Raw genomic sequence first — 20,638 nt, forward strand, 5'->3', positions numbered from 1 at the left:
GTCCTTCTGGAAGGTTCTTCTCTCTCCACAGAGGACCTCTGGAGCTCTGACAGAGTGACCATCGGGTTCTTGGTCACCTCCCTGACTAAGGCCCTTCTCCCCTGATCGCTCAGTTTAGATGGCCGGCCAGCTCTAGGAAGAGTTCTGGTGGTTTCAAACTTCTTCCACTTATGGATGATGGAGGCCACTGTGCTCATTGGGACCTTCAAAGCAGCAGAAATTTTTCTGTAACCTTCCCCAGATTTGTGCCTCAAGACAATCCTGTCTCGGAGGTCTACAGACAATTCCTTTGACTTCATGCTTGGTTTGTGCTCTGACATGAACTGTCAACTGTGGGACCTTCTATAGACAGGTGTGTGCCTTTCCAAATCATGTCCAGTCAACTGAATTTACCACAGGTGGACTCCAATGAAGCTGCAGAAACATCTCAAGGATGATCAGGGGAAACAGGATGCACCTGAGCTCAATTTCGAGCTTCATGGCAAAGGCAGTGAATACTTATGTACATGTGCTTTCTCAGTTTTTTTATTTTTAATAAATTTGCAAAACCTCAAGTAATCTTTTTTCATGTTGTCATTATGGGGTGTTGTGTGTAGAATTCTGAGGAAAAAAATGAATTTAATCCATTTTGGAATAAGGCCGTGACATAACAAAATGTGGAAAAAGTGATGTGCTGTGAATACTTTCCGGATGCACTGTAGATAGATAGATACTTTATTAATCCCAAGGGGAAATTCCCATACTCCAGCAGCAGCATACTGATACAAAAATATTAAATTAAAGAGTAATAAAAATGCAGGTAAAAACAGACAATAACTTTGAATAATGTTAACGTTTACCCCCCCGGGTGGAATTGAAGAGTCGCATAGTGTGGGGCAGGAACGATCTCCTCGGTTTGTCGCTGACGCTGCTGCTCTGTCTGAAGATGATCCTGTTCAGTGGATTCTCCATGACTGACAGGAGTCTGCTCAGCGCCCGTTGCTTTGCCACGGATGTCAAACTGTCCAGCTCCGTGTCCTACAATAGAGCCTGCTTTCCTCACCAGTTTGTCCAGGCGTGAGGCGTCCCTCTTCTTTATGCTGCCTCCCCAGCACACCACCGCGTAGAAGAGGGCACTCGCCAAAACCGTCTGATAGAACATCTGGAAGCCATGAAGACAGCTTGTCAGGTGATATAGCGCCTTGACATGTGGAGTACAAGTCCAAGGAGGTTGTGCCTGAGCTTTATAACGCACTGGTGAGGCCTCATCTGGAGTCCTGGGTGCAGTTTCTGTCCATCCAGGATATAAAAAGGACATAGCAGCACTGGAGAGAGTCCAAAGAAGAGCGACCAGGCTGATTCCAGGGCTACAGAGGATGAATTATAGGGACAGAGCAAAAGAGCTGAGCCTTTACAGTTTAAGACAAAGGAGATGAAGAAGAGACCTGACTGAAGGGTTTAAAATGATGAAGGGAATCAGTCCAGTAGATCGGTGACTTTCAAATGAGTTCATCAGGGACACAGTTGGAAACTTAAGAGGAAATTTCAGACATTTTTCTTTACACAGAGAACCACAGACACTTGGCATAAGTGACCAAGTGGTACGGTGGACAGGAGGACTTTAGGGACCTCCAAAACGCAGCTTGATGTTATTTTAGACAAATAAGTGGAGAGGACTGGTGAGCTTTGCTTGGCTGAATGGCCTGCTCTCGTCTCGATCGTTCTGATGTTCTAACGTAACGCCTGCTATGATTTCCCATCCCTGTAATGAAGTCCTGGTACCCGCTGCTCATTTTATTAAACACAGTTTGCCACGTCCTTCCAAACCCGCTGTGTCCTGAGCAGGCTTGCCTTCCAAATGTAATCAGACCCACTCTAAGAGCTTTTATTGGCTCTGCGAATGTTACTATTTATTTACATCATTTTTTTTTTTTATAAATCAACGTGACATGGTCCACTTGCAGTGTCCCTAACTTCTCAACATCTCAAATATAGAAAAAGATTTATCATCAACCCGTTCTACAAATTTCAGCACTCATTTGCACTTTGCATCCTGAACTGCTGCTTTCTGTATTTTAATTAGTCTCTTGTGTGGCGCTACTTCAAAAACTATTTGAAAGACGCGTTCAGTAATATCACACGCTGTACTGTTTTTGAGGATTTTTGTTGCTTCCCTGTAAAACTCTAGGAATTAATGAAACAAGATTTTCCCATCTCAGCCTGTGTTGCATGGAAATACTGAACATACTGGATAAGCACCTCATCTGCTAATTTCCCTTTTAAAACGTCTCCCAAGTAGTTGGATAGAATAGAAATTACAGTGCCCAGCATGACATTAATCAGCACTGATGTGACGTCGTTTTTTTGTTCGATATAAGCGAGTAATGGGTCACCAGTTTTAGAAACAGAGCTATTCAGCCATCTCTTCTCTAACCTGTTTAGGATTACAACATCAGAAACCAGTCCAGAGCCCAACTCCATCAGGACAGTGCAGGACCACAGCTTGTAAGGACAGATTACATAGAAGAAATTCTGGGGTGCCAACCGGATCGTCGGTTTTAACGTTGCCAGTTTGACGCGTTAAGATAAACAAAGCAAAGAGTATGGCCTGACATATTCAATGGATCTAATTTTGGAGGAGCTCTGTCGGCCACTTTGCTTGGTCAGAAACGAGACGCCACCTCCCAGAGATGCCCAGGCTTTATTGGGCTCTGACCAGACGTGGTGGAGTCAGTTGTAAGGATTACCGGGAGCCCAGGATTCCCAGACATTTTTCATTCCCGGGAATTAAACTGCTGTAATTCCCGGGAAAACGGGAACGGCCAAGCTCGCATATATAGCATGTAAAAGTGTAAAAATCGATCAAGAAATAACAGAGTTATAGTTGAAAATAATTAAGGTGGCGCCATTGCTGCAACTTGCACTTCATCAGACAACAGCTTTGAACAGCAACTTGAAATTGCAATGCGTCAGTCTGTTGCATCCGCATTATCTGTGCCAAGAAACGTGCCATCACAGAATGATGACAAGAAACTGGATGCATCAGTAAAAGCTGAAATGGCGGTGTTTCAGAGCAACGGCAAGCGCAGGCGTTGTTTTGAACAAGTGTATCGGTATCTGATGATTGTGCTGCCTACTTTAGTGGAGGCAGAGCGTGCTTTGTCAGCGGCTGGCGTACTCTGCATGAAGGTGCGCTCTCGCCTGGACGACTGCACGCTGGACACATTGTCCTTTCTACGCTCTTATTACTGCAACTAAAGATACATGTACTTATATGACAGCATGAACTGGTTGTAGATAAGGTTAGTCTTTTATTAGTGTCGACATATTGCAGTAGTTTTATTAAAAATAAGTGTCAAGTCGTTCTAAAACCGTTCACATGTGATGCCCGTGCACTGTGTCATCCCCAGGTGCCCGGAATTCCCGGGAATGGATTCCCTAGTCAGTTGCCCTCACTGGGTGTCTGGGAGAGAAAGGGAGATGAAGCAGTTAGTGACAGCACCCCCTGCCCAGGAGGTACTCTGTACCTTGGAAGAGCCCGGAAGGTGATCCTTAAAAATGCACAGAATATTATTGAGGGCCAAAAAATAACACTTTGTATACCTGGAATATATCGGGGGGAAAACAACTGGCGGCACATTTTCTTTGTGTTGTCTAATAAAATCGAGTGACAATGGCAGCCTGGATGAAGAGGTTTCACGATCGTTCAAAATCGCTATATTTAACTCCAGGTTTAATATGCCACAGTGAAGGCCGTGTCAGAGTAGACGACTTTTCCGGTGATATTCCGTCGTAGCCTTCATGTACAAAATCTAAGCAAGTCAGAGGCAGTCATCTAGTCTGACAAGCCCAGTGACTCACATCAAGTAGGCCATGAATCACCCTGACAAAACATGTCGTAGGTGTGGACTTGTGTGCCCAAGAGCAAAAAACTAAAGAATGTTCATCCAGAAGAACAGGGAATACAGAATGTGGGGGGTTTAGACCCTCACAAACAGAAGGGAAGCTCATCTCTCTGATGCCCCCGTGTTTTAAATACCACAACAAAATGGAAAAAAGAAAACAAAAAAGAAATGGGGGTCCTAGACTGCGGCTCAACTTGCTGCACCTAATAACCCTTCGTACTGTACTGGCTCCGTCAGGCCACACGTTATTGGCTGTCACTTTATAAGGGTCGAGCTCGACCGTGCTGGATGGTTGGCTCAAAGTCATGTGACCTGTCCAGCGATTTTCCATTTGTGTAAACCTGCGGGTCCTGGTGACGAGATCAGCAACGGCAGGACATCACGACGAGAAGTCGCCTAAAATGTGGCTTTGGCTTAAGGCAGCAGGGCATTCTGTTGGTGTGCTCAGTTTCTTCAAGCAGCTCTTCAAGTTTTCTTCTGCAACCGAGGGTTGAGTTTCAGCCACTGCTGTGTTTCCGCCTAACAAGAATACAACCTGCACCCCTCTAGTTTAGCGTTACTGTTCGGAAGTGGCCATGATGTTGTGATCTCCCTGCTTGCTCTGTGCCAGTGTTTGCTATGACTGGCACAATAACGGCTAACTTAAGCTTAGAGATTGACTTGTCAAGTGGAGGCTCTCTCTGTAAAACATAGTAGCAATAATTAAACTCTTAGGTTGGTTTTAATTTGATACAAATGTATTGTGCAAATTCCACTGGATGTGCACAAAATGATTAGGTATTCCATCTGAAAAAGAAAAATGATTAAATAAATTACCCGCTAGCAACATCATAACCACAGAAAATATAAATCAAGCTAGGAGAGATCCCAGGATGACCGGAGGGATATTATGGACATTTCAGAAGGTTCATGGTTATAATGAAACGGTGTGACTAAAAGGTATTTAAAGTCGAAGTGCAAGGTGACAGCTGGGCGTATGCCACCCCAGGCCACTGATCACCGCCGAGCCTGCAAGAGAGGCAGGAATCGAATGGAAGATTAATTTTTACTTAGCCTGCCAATAATAGATGCAGAAATATTAGAACTCTGGCCTAACGAGCCAACTCCATTGACATGGCAATTATTAAACACGTTGCTTATAACAAACTGAGTGATAATCAAATAGTCGTGAACCGTTAAATATTGCAGGAAGTGGCAGCGTCAGCCAGGGTAGAGAAACACCTACTGTATGCGGTACTTCAAAAAAAATCATTTAAAATCTCTGTTTGCTTTCATAGCAGGACAAAAATAATAAAAAAAAGGTTAACACTGTGGGAGAGAATGTGGGTCCAACGTCAAGGAGTTGGGCTACCAGCATGGCCACCCTGTTTAATAGAAGGTTCAGAATGGAATAAATCACAAAATTAGAAGGACTGTTGGTCCTGACTTGGTGACAGAATGTAGAAGGAGGAGACAGACAAGCTGAGGTTGGAACCGAAAGGCAATTCTGACTTTCAGACAAACTGGAAACATAATCAAAAATCAGCACTCAGAATCGAGAGTAAGAGATCACAAAAGGCCTGCTTGCAAAACTCAAAACCAATCGCTCTGATGACATCACAGGCAGCACACAAACTACCTGAAGAGGCAGTGCCACACAAAGTGCCAAAGATACTGTAATGATACCCCCCAGTTGTTGTGATAACGTCATGATATCATGAGAAAAATCTTGAACTTTCACAGTTTACACTAGAAAATGGTGGCCCTTGAGTTCCAAGACCCCCAGATCAATGCATCGATTGTATAAATGCCATAAAAACGTAATGAAGGTTGCAGATCTCACCACTCTGGGGCTTCTCAGACTCTCTGCGGAAGATCCACTGTTTTTGGCCTCAGGGTCCCAAATGAGCACCGACTTCTGGTTGTCCTGCGTCGTAAGTAAGAAGAGGACTGCAAGGGGCAGGGCGGAAGGGACATCACCGTTTGCCCGTATTTTCTGCCTCCAATTTAAGAGAACCGAGGCAAAAATCAGGTACCTCTTGTGTTCCAGTGTTGTTCTTTTTGCCTTCCCAGAAGACATTGCTGCGCTCCCAGGGCTGGCCTGTGTGACAGCTCCATACAGTGTTAACTACTCTACTGCTAGGATCTTTTGGGGACATTCATTCTGTAGGAAAAGCCAGCATAATTATGTGTTGTATTTCTGACCCTGGCAGGCGTTTAAGTTCTTGTTTTATGTCCGTCTGTTTTGTCCATTCTTGATGCTTTTGTTTATGCTAATATTGCTTCCTTTACATTATTCTGAGTTTTATCTGTTTCCCCAAGAAGTGAGACCACCTGCTCATCACCACCAGGCACTGCCCTCGGCCCCATAAAGGCGAGCATTTTCCACAGTTCCTGGCGGTTCATCTTGAATGCACTTGGGAGCGGTGGGTTTTCTTCTGTACTTTTGATTATTTTATGAATACCGGAGTTTTTGAACCTGTGCTCATTTCTTTGACTTCTCCTCTTGGATGTTGGGCTACGACTCTGTTTGCTTTTGGAATTGCCCTTCGCAGGCTTTGCCTCCATGCTTTATGTGTTCTTTGAAGTGGAGCAGAACCTCTTTGCGAAATAAATCTTTTATTTATAAAGATTCTACACAGTCTTCTGTGTTGCTAGTCAGGGTTTTTGGTGGTGTTTCTCCCTCTAGTGGTAACTTTTGAAATTGTTTGGGACTTACACTCCCCAGATTCACAACATGATGGTGCTTAAGTCAGGAAAGCAGGCGAGCTAATCCACATGGTGTTATGGTTCAAGTGCATCGCTATACTGAAGAGGGTGTGAGGCCTCCTAAAGGCTCCATAAGCCAGGCCAGGCCATCCAGCCGACCCAGAATTGGCCTCACCCCAGGCAGACTGACCTCCCAACTTCACAGGGATGCTTCAGGCCTACTAAGGCCCACAGTGAAGAACTGATTTTCAAAGTTCCAATCAATCTCTTTAATGTCCCAAAGTCTAAAATTACAGTTCCTTTCTCAAGAAGACCATTTTTGTGTAACACGTGGCTAGAAAGGAGAGAAGGCAGAATCTTTATAAACGCTGCTATGTATTTCTATTTTTGACAAAGCACAAAGGGTGTTGTGAAATGTAGAGCCTCAACACACACAAAAAGCTTGGGGGCAGCCACCCATATATTGTCCCTGGCTGCAAAATGGTTTTGAAATGGCACTCAGGTGCACTGTTTTGAGTCCTGAACTGAACTGATCAGGTTAGGAAAAGATGGCGGCCCCATAAGCTGAAAAGCGGAAGTGATGTCAGTCTGGGTGCCAGAAACCGAAAGTGACGTCAGTCTGGGCACCGGAACCAGAAGTGATGTTGAATCAGCCCGGTTTTCCCGTATTTGGCCTGCAGAGATGATAGAGGTAGCTTTAGTGCCCCCCGCCACCCCCTGGCCTGGTGGTAATTACCTCCACTTGGTCCATTCAGCTGCCTCCCATTCACACGTGTGTGACAATGTCAAAAATGCCAAACAAATAGGGTTGGCCTAAAGAGCAGGCCCGGAGCAAACAAATCCCAACAGGCAATCCACATGACAGTATCTACAAAACAGAAGCAAAATTCAGACAGCAGTAAAAATGAATACTTACAAAGAAAGTCAGTGAAGCTCAGCTTCGGCATATAAAGGCCGAGGGGGGCCCTGCCTCTTAGAGGTCTGCCTACAAAGCACAAGGAACATAGAAGAACAACAACAAAAAAATACATAGAAACTAAAATAAAAAAGACAATTTTAACAAAATACACAATTACAAAATAATTCTGTAAAATAAACACAGAAAATAAAGAGGAGAAAAGGGACCCTGACTGAAACAGATGATTTGGACTCCACACCAGTCCCAGGGAGGCTACAGATCTGCTAAGATAAGGATTGAGGGATTGGAAAATTTTAGTTTTTTTGGTTTTTGTTCAAATTAGTTTTAAGAAAACACGTGTTTTGAACTGCTGGTGGCTCCAGATCTGCTCCCACAGAACCAAACTTGTAATGAAAGATGGAACTCTGAACAGTTAGAGCCATTCACTGCATTATATCCACATAAAGAGCGGCACGATTCTTCACACCCTCAGTATTGACATAGCCAGACTGAATCAAGGTGAGCCAAAGTATCAGAGGAGCAAATCTTAAACAAAATGAGCATTTAAGGCACAGCCCTGAACTCTCAACGAGGATCTGCTTAATCGCCGATTACACAGTGAAGGGCACCGTGGATTTGAAACTGAATCCTGCGAATCCTCTTGTCCAGATCACACATTTGTAATGACGTCTCTGAAACGTGGTTTACCAGGTGTGACCCCAACACAGCATACAACATCCCTTATGTATCAAAAACAAACACACTTTCTTTTTCTGTTGCTGGTTAAGACCACACTCACACCATGAAGCCCCTCAGGTCACAGTTTGGCACCGCGGTGAACTGCCGGTGGTCTGCCGTGAACCCACAACATCCGCCTCAGAAGCAGTGTCATCAGACATTTTGTTTGATTGCGTCGGGGAGAGTCATTGGACTGAGTCACTGGGCATGTTACGCCACGCGGGTGGTGGTGGTGGTGGTCACGGGCATGTGCCACCAAGCGCCACCAACTCACTAAGATTATGCAAATGAATTCTCCAGCTGACAAGAGCCAAGAAGAGCTGTCTGGTGAGGCACGGCCTTTAGGCTGTCTTGCTCCTGGGATGATTGCAGCCCTCTATGACACTCTGTGGTCCTGGCTAGAACGGAGTAGTCAGGGACTCTAAATGTATTCTTTTTTTTATTATTATTCTATCAGCTTAAGCATTTTTTTCTTGTATTCCAGCAGAGGGATAATTGTCTTCCCAGTCTAAGGCTTTAAAGGAGAAAAGAACAGGAAAAAATCGGAATCAGTTGCCTGTGACTTCCAGAAAGCTGTTGGGCCGCCACCATGCGTGTAACTGCTGCTCTCGATTCCATGCAGTGCAGCAGTTGTTAAGGTTACTTACTGTGTGTCATTTTCAGCCTCGCATGCGCCATTTCCAGCACTGTCTTGATTCTCTAGCTCTTCGGAAAATGTTATTTTCCTATCATTTCATTTGTAGACATTTACAAAATGCTGAACTTTAATATTCAATGATCGGTAACAAAATAATTCCGCACTTGGCCCTGAATGCAATTTCTTGTTGTTTCTGCCCTGTTTGATTTCAAATGAAGAGATCATTGCTGGAGTGGCTTCTCCTCATTGCCTTCTTTTCTCTGCTAACACAATGACGACTTTTTTCTCTTTCTTTCTACAACTTGCATGCAGACCTGCTAACCAGTCAGCTATGAGTCATCAAGTGAGTTATCGATTACACGTCCGGCTTGTTTGCCAAAGTCTTCTGTTACATAAAGCACACGCAGTTCATCAGTAGTAAGATCCCTAAAACCACAAAAGCTTCCATCCATTTGTTTTCTGTTTTCACTCCCTCCATACTGGGACTGCACACAACTTGGCACAGCACACTTCTACTGTGAGGCTTTAAAGCAACACACACAGCGTGGGCATCAAGCCGGGGCGCGGGCAATGTGGCCTTTAAAGAGTTACACGTTGTGCTTTTATTATTTTGTTTTATTAAGGGCAGAATTAAAAGCAAAGGGCTGATTTTTCTGTTTTAATTCAGTGGGTCACCAGCTACTCCACATATTCATTGATTTGACCCTTAGAGATTAGCACAAGCCATTGGTTATTCAGGAAAGGTGTGGGAGATGAGCGAGTGAACCAACTTTTCTTTAATGATATCTATATATATAATTCACTAAGCCGCCGACAAGTAAGACACCCATGGAGAGCATGCAAGACAGCCACGCCCACCAAATGGGATAGGGCGACAACTCAGAGCCACGCCCACCAACTCGGACGCGACAACTCACAAAACATGGCGTCATTCGTGTTCATCTCTGCTACAGTGCACATGCACCTCTGAGCCACGTTGACTTTTTGGTTACGACGCAGGACGGTGTCCACCATCGCAAACTGTTTTACACGCTACATACAGCGATTTGCATCCGCGACAAACATGCTTCATCTTAGATGGTCCTGCAGGAACACGGAAACCGTTTCCCCGCTCACCAACACTCCTTATTCCCCAGCCCGCGTCTGCCCCCGCTCTCCAGGCATTCACACTGCCTGCTCATGTGCCCGGATGCAACAACTCACCAACCACCCCGTAGTAAGTCGCTTTCGTCTGTGCTACAGCCCACATGCACCTCTGAGCCACGTTGACTTTTCATTATTCTTTTAGGTTACGACTTGTCCACCATCGCAAAACATGGGAAATGAATGATGAAGCCCCACCCACAAACTAACCCTCCTCCCACGTGATAGGGAACACACCTCACAGCCCCGCCCACCAACTCTCAACGTCCTCCCACGTCCAAACACATACTCACTCGCTTTGGTCTGTGCTACAGTCCACATCCAGCTGTGAGCCGCGTTGACTGTTCATTTGCCTTCCATTGCCACCGCTTCAAATGTATTTCATGGAAACAACACTTCTTTCAATGTTATACAGATTCCTGCATCAGGTAACTGCTACACTGAATGGATCAACATGTGTCTACCCGGCGCAGAGAGGCGTGGGTGAGCCATTGAACCCCATTAGTGCTGGAAACCGGGGCTTGCAATTGTTCCCCACGAACGAGGCATTCCCAGTAAGTGTGGGTCATACGCTCGCACTGCTTACGTCCCTGCCCTTTGTACACACCACCTACCCCCCTCGCTACTACCATGGTCGGGTGACTTGGTGGATTATATATAGAAAAGCAGCCAGAACCGCAAAGAACAATGAAAAGTCTACGTGGCTCAGAGGTGCATTTGGACTGTACCAGAGACAAAAGTGAATGAGGCGCGGTTTGGAAAATGAACAGTCAACATGACTCACAGATGCATGTGGACTGTGCAAAGACGAAAACGACTCAGGTGACGAGTTGGGGGTGGGCACATGAGCTGGCAGTGCATACTGAACGAGAAATCGGAAGACTAGCATGACGGAGGGGGCGGAATGGCCGTCCTTCCCCTCTCCTCCCGTTCCGCTCTCTGTCTCTCGCTCTAGGAGGAGAAGGAGCGATGGCGGTCCTCCAGTTTTCAGTCACGGACAATTGTATGTTAAGTTCGTACTGTGCATTGTTACAATGTTACTTTTCTTGGTGGTTTATTAAATTACAGATTTTTCAAATCTTAATTTTTTCCCTGTGCTTAAAAATCATTAAAAAATGGGCTGATTATGCGGTGTATGCTACGCCACGGGTTGGCTAGTTAATAATAATATTGTATTTACGTAGTGGCCTTCCTATACTCACAGCACTTCAATATAATGTGAAAATCACCAGCATGATGCGTGCACAGAAAGACTTTGTCTGGAAAGCATTATTTTGCCATCAATCTGATATTCAAACCATTTCATCTGTGCCTTTGGGGTGCAACTTCATATTACAAGGTGAATAATGGGAAACGCCTTGAATGTTTTGTGATTCATAAGGACTAATATGCCCTAATCTACTTATTCCCAGATTTCTCCCCATTTATCTCCGCTTAATGCGATTACACCATTGTGCGTGTCCCACAGTTTAATATTTGGAGTGTCATTAATGTACCTTTCCATAGGAGCCATTATTTTTGCAGATCGCCTAGGCTTTGCCATAAAATTAAATGTCTATATTACAAATGTACATTGTGGAAATATATCTGTAAATGTATGAAGATTCACACAGGTGTTGTTTAAACTGTCCATTGATGTCTGGGAGAAGTTCATCTATAGATATTTCAAAATATCACAACAACCCGGGGGTCTAAAAGACAGAGGAGTCACAAGGCAGAGGCATTATGGACACCAGGGGTACAACAAGCACTTTTCAAGTGGGTATGCAAGACCCCAGTCAGCAGTGTACTTCTGGCCGGGTCTCCCCCTTGAAGACCGTCATGGGGAAAGGGCAGCAGCAGTCATTAAACAACCACCATGGTGATTCTGTAATGTATATGCTAATCCAATTATTTGTAAAATAAGTTATAAAAATGTCAGTAGAGATGTTCATTTTATGAATTAAAAAAGTGTTGCTCTGATTTAGTATAGTATACACAGTCTTAGTAAGCAAACATAGGGCCAGTATTTTTGCCTACACTGGCCCAGTGTGGGCAAACAGACAGGGAGTCCAAAATAGGGTCCATCCATCCATTTTCCAACCCGCTGAATCCGAACACAGGGTCATGGGGGTCTGCTGGAGCCAATCCCAGCCAACACAGGGCACAAGGCAGGGAACCAATCCTGGGCAGGGTGCCAACCCACCGCAGGACACACACAAACACACCAAGCACACACTAGGGCCAATTTAGAATCGCCAATCCACCTAACCTGCATGTCTTTGGACTGTGGGAGGAAACCCACGCAGACACGGGGAGAACATGCAAACTCCACGCAGGGAGGACCCGGGAAGCGAACCTCAGGTCTCCCAACTGCGAGGCAGCAGCGCTACCCACTGCGCCACCGTGCCACCCCAAAATAGGGTCATGAACCTTAAAAAAAAAAAAAAAAAAAAAAACACAGTTCATCCATTTTCTATGCTGGGTAGGGGTGCCACTGGGGTCCACCGTGTGCATGTTTGTTGGGGGGGTATGCTCTTGAAGGCGTCTGATCTTACAATGCATGTTGGGTTACCCAGTCACCAACAAGGAGTCAAGCAGAAGCTTTTTTTTTCTATTATTTCAATAGTAAAGTTCACAACCACAATATACAGCATGTTTATCAATAACAATATATTAAAATAACAAAAAAACACATCCAAACAATACCTGTGTTCTCATAAGTAACAGATTGTAAAGCTTTGTGGTTCTTAATTAGCTCAAGAGACTTTGCATAAATCAGTCAGGAAGGAAAAGGTTAAATAAATAACGGGCTCGAACTAATCCATTGACATGTAGGAATAAAGTATTTTTCAAGTAATATATGAATGAGTAAATGATGGAATTAACAGATTTGTTCTCATAAAAGAAAAATCCTTTTAATTAAAAAAAACAAAACAAACCAACCTCTTCTTATCTGTGCTCCCCAAGCAGACATTTCTTCTCTTAGGTTTCTAGAGACAGGACAAGAATGGATGTGTGTTACAAAATGTACACTATGAGCATCTGGAAACCTTTTATTTAGAAGGACATTGATTGGGTAGATTTCGTGAAGAATTTTAGATTGACTTTCCAAAACGTTCTTGGTGTAACCCGATTTTAAAAAGTTACATTACCGTTAGTGTAGGCTGCAAGGCAGGAACAATGTCGGACTGGCTGCCAGACCATCAAAGGGCAGACACACAGGTACACAACCCTTGACAGCAAGAGGGTTTAAAATATTTTTTTATAAGTACTTTAACAATTATCTGCTGCACTTACTAATCGGTGCAGTATATTTATAGTGGGAAGCGATTCGCTCTTTAAGAATGACTCTCTTCAGTGAGTCATACGGGTCGATTCGGGGCTCGCCATAGAGTGCTGTAGCGCATGCGTGAAGATGTTTAAAGCGCAGGTGTAAATTCATGGGTCTTGTTGATCACTTCAGGAATTCTTTCGAGTTTTAACTGAATCGTTACCGGCCAAACATATATGGAGGCATAGTTAAGAAAATATTAACTAAAATATAATTTGGGACTAAATATTTGTGAAAAGTGAATCGAAGTGCCCATCGTTATACGTGTGTATTTTATTATTTACTTGGAGCTCCGACTTTCACAAGTACGGATGAATGTGTAGCCCTAGCCGATTGGCTGGCGCTGGACTGGAAGCTCCGCCCATTGGGAAAAGTACAAAGCGCGAACAGTTCAGCGCGGCTTTCCAGCCTGATGGCCTCGCACGCTGTGGTGAGCGCCATTTTTGTACGCGCTTTCCTTCTCCAGAAGTTGACAAGAAGGAGCAAACTGGGACATTTTGTGACGAGCTAATGGACAGCTGCATTCAAGTAAAGCAAATGTGAGCAGAACGAGTTAAGTAAGTTTCCGAGTACAGTACTTTAATAACTGCTTAGCACGGGGGTTCCCCCAAGTTCAGTCCTGGGTTACCGCCCTGGCTGCGGGTTTTCATTCCAACTCGTTTTCCAAAATAAACGGCACCGTTTTACTTCTGAATGATCTTATGGTTTACTTAGACTTGCATTCAGACATGTGTACTTGCATATTAACAGTATTCAGAAATGTGTGTTTTGCTCCATCTATAAATGTTAGTGTTCTTTTACCAAATTCTTTTTAAATTCACCTTTCCTACCCCATAATAGAATCCAAATACTTACGCTTCACGATGAGCAGTACAGACATGAGATTCAGTATGAAAGACTTAAACGACCAGAACTAAAAAAACAATTCTAAATGTGAAGTAAAAGAACAATAATTCGTCTCACACAGCAAGGCCTGCTACGCTCCCCTAAACATTCTGGAAGCCTGCTTTGTAAATTCGGGATGCACAAAAAAAAAAGTCAGAAACTGGAGAAAGAAACCGCTTGTTTAATAAGGGCAGGAGTCTGATTAAAAACAGAAGGTGTTCGGGATAAACACCTGCAGTCACGGTGGTCCACAGGACTGAACTTGACGACCACTTAAAGTTGAGCCTTTTATTACTAATTAGCACCAAATGAGAGCAGCGCTGAAGAAGCGGCTCAGCTCTGACGTCATTCGCGGCCGTGCTTAGTAATGACCAGCGTTCGGACTCAATTTAAGGAACAAACTCCACCGAAATGAGGTGAACTGAAATAAAAACGAGTAAATGCGAGTTAAGTGTCCATGATAAAGAGATCACATTTCTGAGTTTGTTCTTCTTTCGGCTGCTCACGTTAGGGGTTGCCAGAGCGGATCATCTTCTTCCATATCTTTCTGTCCTCTGCATCTTGTCCTGCTAACATTTTTGAGTTTGTTCAAAATGCTAATATCACACTAGAACACTTTTTTGAGTGCAGAATAAGAAGTTAAAAGGCCATCTAAACAATAAGCTTAATGAGACGCAAGAGCGGCCCACGGATTTGTAAAACTGATTGGAATGAAGGCCTGTAGCCACAGAGGGACAGCAGGCCTGACATTTCATTTAATATGCGGTAGGAAACTGTAATGTTAGGAGCACCTGCGTGACCTTTACTGTGCAACTATTTATGACTCATTTGGCAAAAAAGTATTATTGTTTCACATATCTCTTACAATAAAAAAGTCACAAATTGCCTTATTTATAAGAAGCTCCATTGCCCCACGAGTCTGTGGTCTCTGAACTCTCCATGTTTTTGTGCTTATAAGGTTAAATGTACAGCTTGAATTAGTTTTTTTTTTATAAGTGAGCCTTATGGTGTGGGTTAGCAAGTGGGCACTGCTGCGGACTAGAGCCCTGTCCAGAGTTAGTGCCAGATACTTCTGAGACTAAGTGACCCTAATCGTCCTCACAGGTGGTGCAGTGGTAGTGCTGCTGCTTTGCAGTAAGGAGACGGTGGATGATTGTAGGTTCACTTCCTGGTTCCTCCCTGTGTGGATAGTGCTTTGAGTACTGAGAAAAGCGCTATAAAAATGTAATGAATTATTAATCTGGATTAAGAGGATTTGGTTAGGGATGGATAGAAAGAAATCATCTGGGTTTGAGAGGATCTGGGTGAGCACTTGATTGTGATCCTTCCAGGTTTCGGGTCCTGCCTTGTGGCCTCCAACTGCCAGCGAACATATAAGTGGATCCAGTAGATTTGAACATGGATGGATATTGTGTCAGTTTTTATTTTGTATTTGCTAGATAATATTAAATTGTAATGTACCTAAAAATTGGCTAATGGTGCAGTAGTTATTTTCCCACACTGAAAAAGATACAAATATTATTTGTTTTTGAACATTTCCTAGTTGTTGTTGTGTCAGCATCAGGTTTAACCTGCACATACTGTATATGCAGCGTCCAGAGTGATTTGTGCGTTTTACTTTTTATTAAACACATGGGAGTTGCTATACGACATGGGAGTTCCCAAGCAGATACTATTTGAGCGCTAGTAGATATATATGGTACACAGTAAAAATGAGAATCTCACTGCAGCAGTGGGTGCAAGGCAGGGAAAAACCCCATGGGCACAGTGCCAGCCTATCCCATGGCCCGCTCAGGCCTACACCCTTCACAGGGAGCCAGTTTGGAATCCCCAGCCAGTTAACCACCACAAGTGCAGGATTTGAACTCCTGATCCGGCATTCTTAAATCCATTACCCACTGTGTTATTTGTCCAACCTAAGTAAAAAAGAAAAGGGTAATATTTTTTGTTGTCTGTTTTTATGTTAAGGTATAAATGAATAATCAGGTTTTAATAACTCATCTGACATGGACTGTGACTTCTATTTTTTATGATGACTTTGTCAGTTGTTTTTTTTTCGTAACTTTTTTTCTTTTTGTTTTAATTCCACTTTCTCTTACTTACTTTATTTAGTTCAGAGTTGGTAGCTTAACTTGCATATAAAAATGAACTTTTGCAGGTAAAGTGGCAGAACAGAATCAGATAGTTCGGCCATACCTGTTGTTCCCAGAGAGCAGACGAGTGCAGTGAATGTGTGGGGCACACCAAAAGAAGTCACTGGGTCTGAATGCTTATTTCTCATAATGAAGGATTATGGTGCCTGTGTTGTAGTGTGGGATATGTTTTAGAGCAGTGGTAAAGTTTTTCATTAATGACCACTTTGCAAAAATCAAGTCCAACAGCAGACCACTTGGGCCTAACAGTCACCTTTTACAGTAATTCTGCGTTACATTTACCAGATTTATTCTACAAAAGGCATGTGAAAAATACTAAGATTCAAATACCAAATTGCTGTATTTGCATTTCAAAGTCCCAGGTTTTGGGCAGTGAGTCATAATAACATGTTAGCCATGAAGAATGGTTATCAGCAGGCAGCCTATTAGCACTAAGTGCATGCATCATTGCTGTCGTAGAGTTAACGGATTGCCTTGAGCAGGTGTGGTGTCTACAGTTTGACCTTAAAGTGAGTTTAGAAGAGGGGCCTGCACAGAGATTGAGGTTGGCTGGACTGGAGAGAGCTGGAGGTTGATGATGTGTTACATGTGAGAGAAAAGAAAAGTTAGATGCTGTACCCAGTGGTGGTAGTAGTTTTAAAGTCATTTCTCATGTGGTCAAGTGTATTGATTTAGTACCTTAGATGTTAGTTGCTGCGGTGGGTTGGCACCCTGTCCGGGATTGGTTCCTGCCTTGTGCCCTGTGTTGGCTGGGATTGGCTCCAGCAGACCCCCGTGACCCTGTGTTCGGATTCAGCGGGTTGGAAAATGGACGGACGGATGGATGGATGTTAGTTGGCAGCCTTTATTATTAAAAAGAAATGCTTCAGTACATAATGGATTTAAACGTCACTTTGCCCTGATGACTGTCGCCACACGATTGACACTTGGGGACCACACCTTGAGAAGCACTGCTTTAGAGGGTAATGAAGAAATTCAAGAATGACTTTGTGGTGTGTCTGTAACAAAGATGAGTCAATCTGTAATCATAATATGACAAATGTTCTGAAATTTTTCCATAAAGGACAAAAAAAAGTTTCAAGGTACACTGTAAAAAAAAAAAAAAAAAAAAAATGTTAAAGTTACAGTGAAGTACTGGCAGCTGTTGTTGCCAGAATTTTACCATTAAAATATAAGGTGACAATATTTTTCGGTCTATGGTATAACTTTGTAGTAAACTAGAGGGCTTCGCCCCCTGTTTGCTTCGCTCGCCAACCCCCGTGTTTGGTTTTCCGGATACACACTTTTAAGATTTTTTTTTCTTTGAATTGTTGCTATTTCATTAGTTTCACTTTTATTTCAGAACTTCTGTAAAAACAATATTTGTAATCTTGCGAGTCCCAATATGCTGAATCTTTTTATATAGATAGATAGATACTTTATTAATCCCAAGGGGAAATTCCCATACTCCAGCAGCAGCATACTGATAAAAAACAATATTAAATTAAAGACTGATAATAATGCAGGTAAAAACAGACAATAACTTTGTATGATGTTAATGTTTACACCCCCCGGGTGGAATTGAAGAGTTGCATAGTTTGGGGGAGGAACGATCGCCTCAGTCTGTCAGTGGAGCAGGACGGTGACAGCAGTCTGTTGCTGAAGCTGCTCTTCTGTCTGGAGATGATCCTGTTCAGTGGATTTTCCATAATTGATAGGAGCCTGCTGAGCGCCCGTCACTCTGCTACAGATGTCAAACTATCCAGCTCCGTGCCTACAATAGAGCCTGCCTTCCTCACCAGTTTGTCCAGGCCTCCCCAGCACACCACCGCGTAGAAGAGGGCGCTCGCCACAACTGTCTGATAGAACATCTGCAGCATCTTATTGCAGATGTTGAAGGACGCCAGCCTTCTAAGGAAGTATAGTCGGCTCTGTCCTCTCCTGCACAGAGCATCAGTATTGGCAGTCCAGTCTAATTTATCATCCAGCTGCACTCCCAGGTATTTATAGGTCTGCACCCTCTGTACACAGTCACCTCTGATGATCACGGGGTCCGTGAGGAATATAATATAATAATTATGTTATTATATTAATTATTATAATTATTAATTATATTATAATTATTATATATAATAGTTATTATATTATTAATAAAAATTCATTATTATTTAAAATAATAATGAATAATTTTTTAATGAGGTCAGGATAGGTTTCTGTTTGGAATTTCAGCACAGACAAAACAATCTACATCATCAGCAGTTAATAATTTTTTTTTTACAAAGTAAAAAAGTAAGCAGAGTTCTGCATTGGACTCCTTTCTGTAAAGTTGTGCTATTTTCCTCTCACAGTTCCAAAAGTACATGGGGTTACCAAGGTGATACCCCAGCTTTTCTCTAGGTTTTTGTACAAGGGCTAGACAGAACGTTTTTGACTCCTGGGGTACATTTAGGTTTTTAAATAAGCAGACAGATAAATATATATACATTAACAAAGTAACCAATAAGTGCATGTGCGGTAAACTCCGTTTTTGAAATTCTCAAGATTCTTTATTTGTCACATGCATAGTTATACAGGACAACACGCAGTGAATTGCATCCTGATCCGCTTATCAAAACCTGTGCAAAGTTAGAAGAATATCAGTTAGATTAACAAAAAGTCACAGATTGAAAGGTAACTGTATAGTAGAATATAATAAATAAGTAAAATTATGTGAATAAAGTAGAATTAAATGTTAAGGTGCAATAGTGTAGTAATATAGTAATGTAGTAATAGTATTGTGCAAAACCAAAGTTAGACTGGTGTATAGTTAAATGAGGCACTTTGTTTCTTTGCGCTACTGTGATCTTTCTTTTTTTATATTTTCTAATTTTCCTACTTTCATATCCTTTAACTTTCTCCACATTTGTATAGTGCAGTTTTTTTTTTTTTGTTTGTTTTTTTTTATCCTTTCTAATTTCCCTGGTTTCATAGTCTCTAACCTGCTCTGCATGTGTTTAGTGCCAACGTTTGTAAACGTCTTTATGAAGTTCTACTTTCTTTTACTCATTGTCTTTTAATTCTGAGCTGGATTGGACGTGCTTTTTTTTCAATTCCACTTGTTCCGGGCTGATAATTACTTTCCTTATTTTCTGAATTTGCACCTCGATTATTCTTTTTTGCTCTTTTTTCTGTCCAATGCATTTGAGTCTCTTTTCTCCACGCTGCTTTCTTCTTTGCTTAGATGTCGACATTTAATTTATAACGTACTGTACTGTCCTTATACGCTTTATATGCGCTGAGAGCCCTGGATCTGTGTGTGCTCAAATCCTTCACAAGACTGAATGTTTTGCTGCCTATTGACCTATTTGATAGATTGTAAGTAGGGCGTGTCTTTGGTCTCGCGGGTCTTTAAAATGTCTTATGATAAGATCACGTATCGTAAACTTGCTTTTTGCTTTCCAGGGCAGGATTTCTTTTTATAATAGATAGATAACTGTTTTTTCTTTATAACACATTCCAATAGAAATGAACATTTAACCATAACGTGATATCCATGCACTATAATAAATATGCCAATCAATACTGTCAGGATTAAACACCAGTACACAGTTTGCATCAGTAAAGTAACAACAACCAATAGCAAACATGTATTATTTAATTATGTACATTGAAAAGAATTCAATTTTTAAAAAATTTATGGCACGTCTGGTGGAAATGTAAACTTTGCTTTTGTGGTATATGGTGTCCTACTGGTGTGCCAGCTTATCGAATACAACCCATAATAAATCCGCTCCCATAAACTCAAAAAACCTTCAGCACGCAGGGAAAACTAAGTGTGCTAACTTTATTGAAGTTTTATTCCCTACTGTGTAAGGTATGTGATTCACCAAGTACAATATAGTAAAAGGGGGCGTGGCCTTATGCAAATCTCATAACTTCGGTGTTACTGAAACTGCGTTTTACATTTTAGTTGTTTACCTTTGCTATTTAATAGTTTTACACTGTCAAATGAACAAGAGATTTTTTCAGTATAATGTGTCAGTAAACGGTATGTAGCATATTTTGAATGTAGAAAAATATTGATTTTACAGAACTTAACTATAAAAAGTAATGAAATGTCTTGTTTAAGATATGCGTAAGATATGCAGTCATATTTACCAATGTTGTTTCTTGTCCTAGTGTGTATATAAACACAGGGAACTGAAGAAGGGGCCTGAGTTGCCTTGAAATCTTGCATATATGTAGTCTTTTTAGTTAGCCAATAAAAGGTATCATTTTGTTTGACTTTTCACTTAAGATATATGTGTAATTTTCAGTAGAACATAAGGTAACTTTCCTTTC

General features: G+C 42.3%; 1 protein-coding gene across 5 annotated transcripts in view; it reads left to right on the forward strand.

Annotated features, from left to right (window-relative positions):
• rbfox3a (RNA binding fox-1 homolog 3a) overlaps window positions 1-20,638 on the forward strand; it is a 1,290,878-nt gene that overhangs the window by 766,130 nt on the left and 504,110 nt on the right. The window contains exon 1 of one of the 5 annotated variants that reach the window (XM_051936519.1): window positions 13,778-13,853. The exons of the other annotated variants lie outside the window; for them this stretch is intronic. The gene's annotated coding sequence lies outside the window, so the exon portion shown is untranslated. Of the gene's footprint in view, window positions 1-13,777; window positions 13,854-20,638 lie in introns of those variants that run through there. 5 annotated transcript variants of the gene reach the window in all.

The sequence above is a fragment of the Erpetoichthys calabaricus genome, chromosome 14 (genome assembly GCF_900747795.2).
Source record: "Erpetoichthys calabaricus chromosome 14, fErpCal1.3, whole genome shotgun sequence".
In the NCBI taxonomy this organism is placed as follows: domain Eukaryota; kingdom Metazoa; phylum Chordata; class Cladistia; order Polypteriformes; family Polypteridae; genus Erpetoichthys; species Erpetoichthys calabaricus.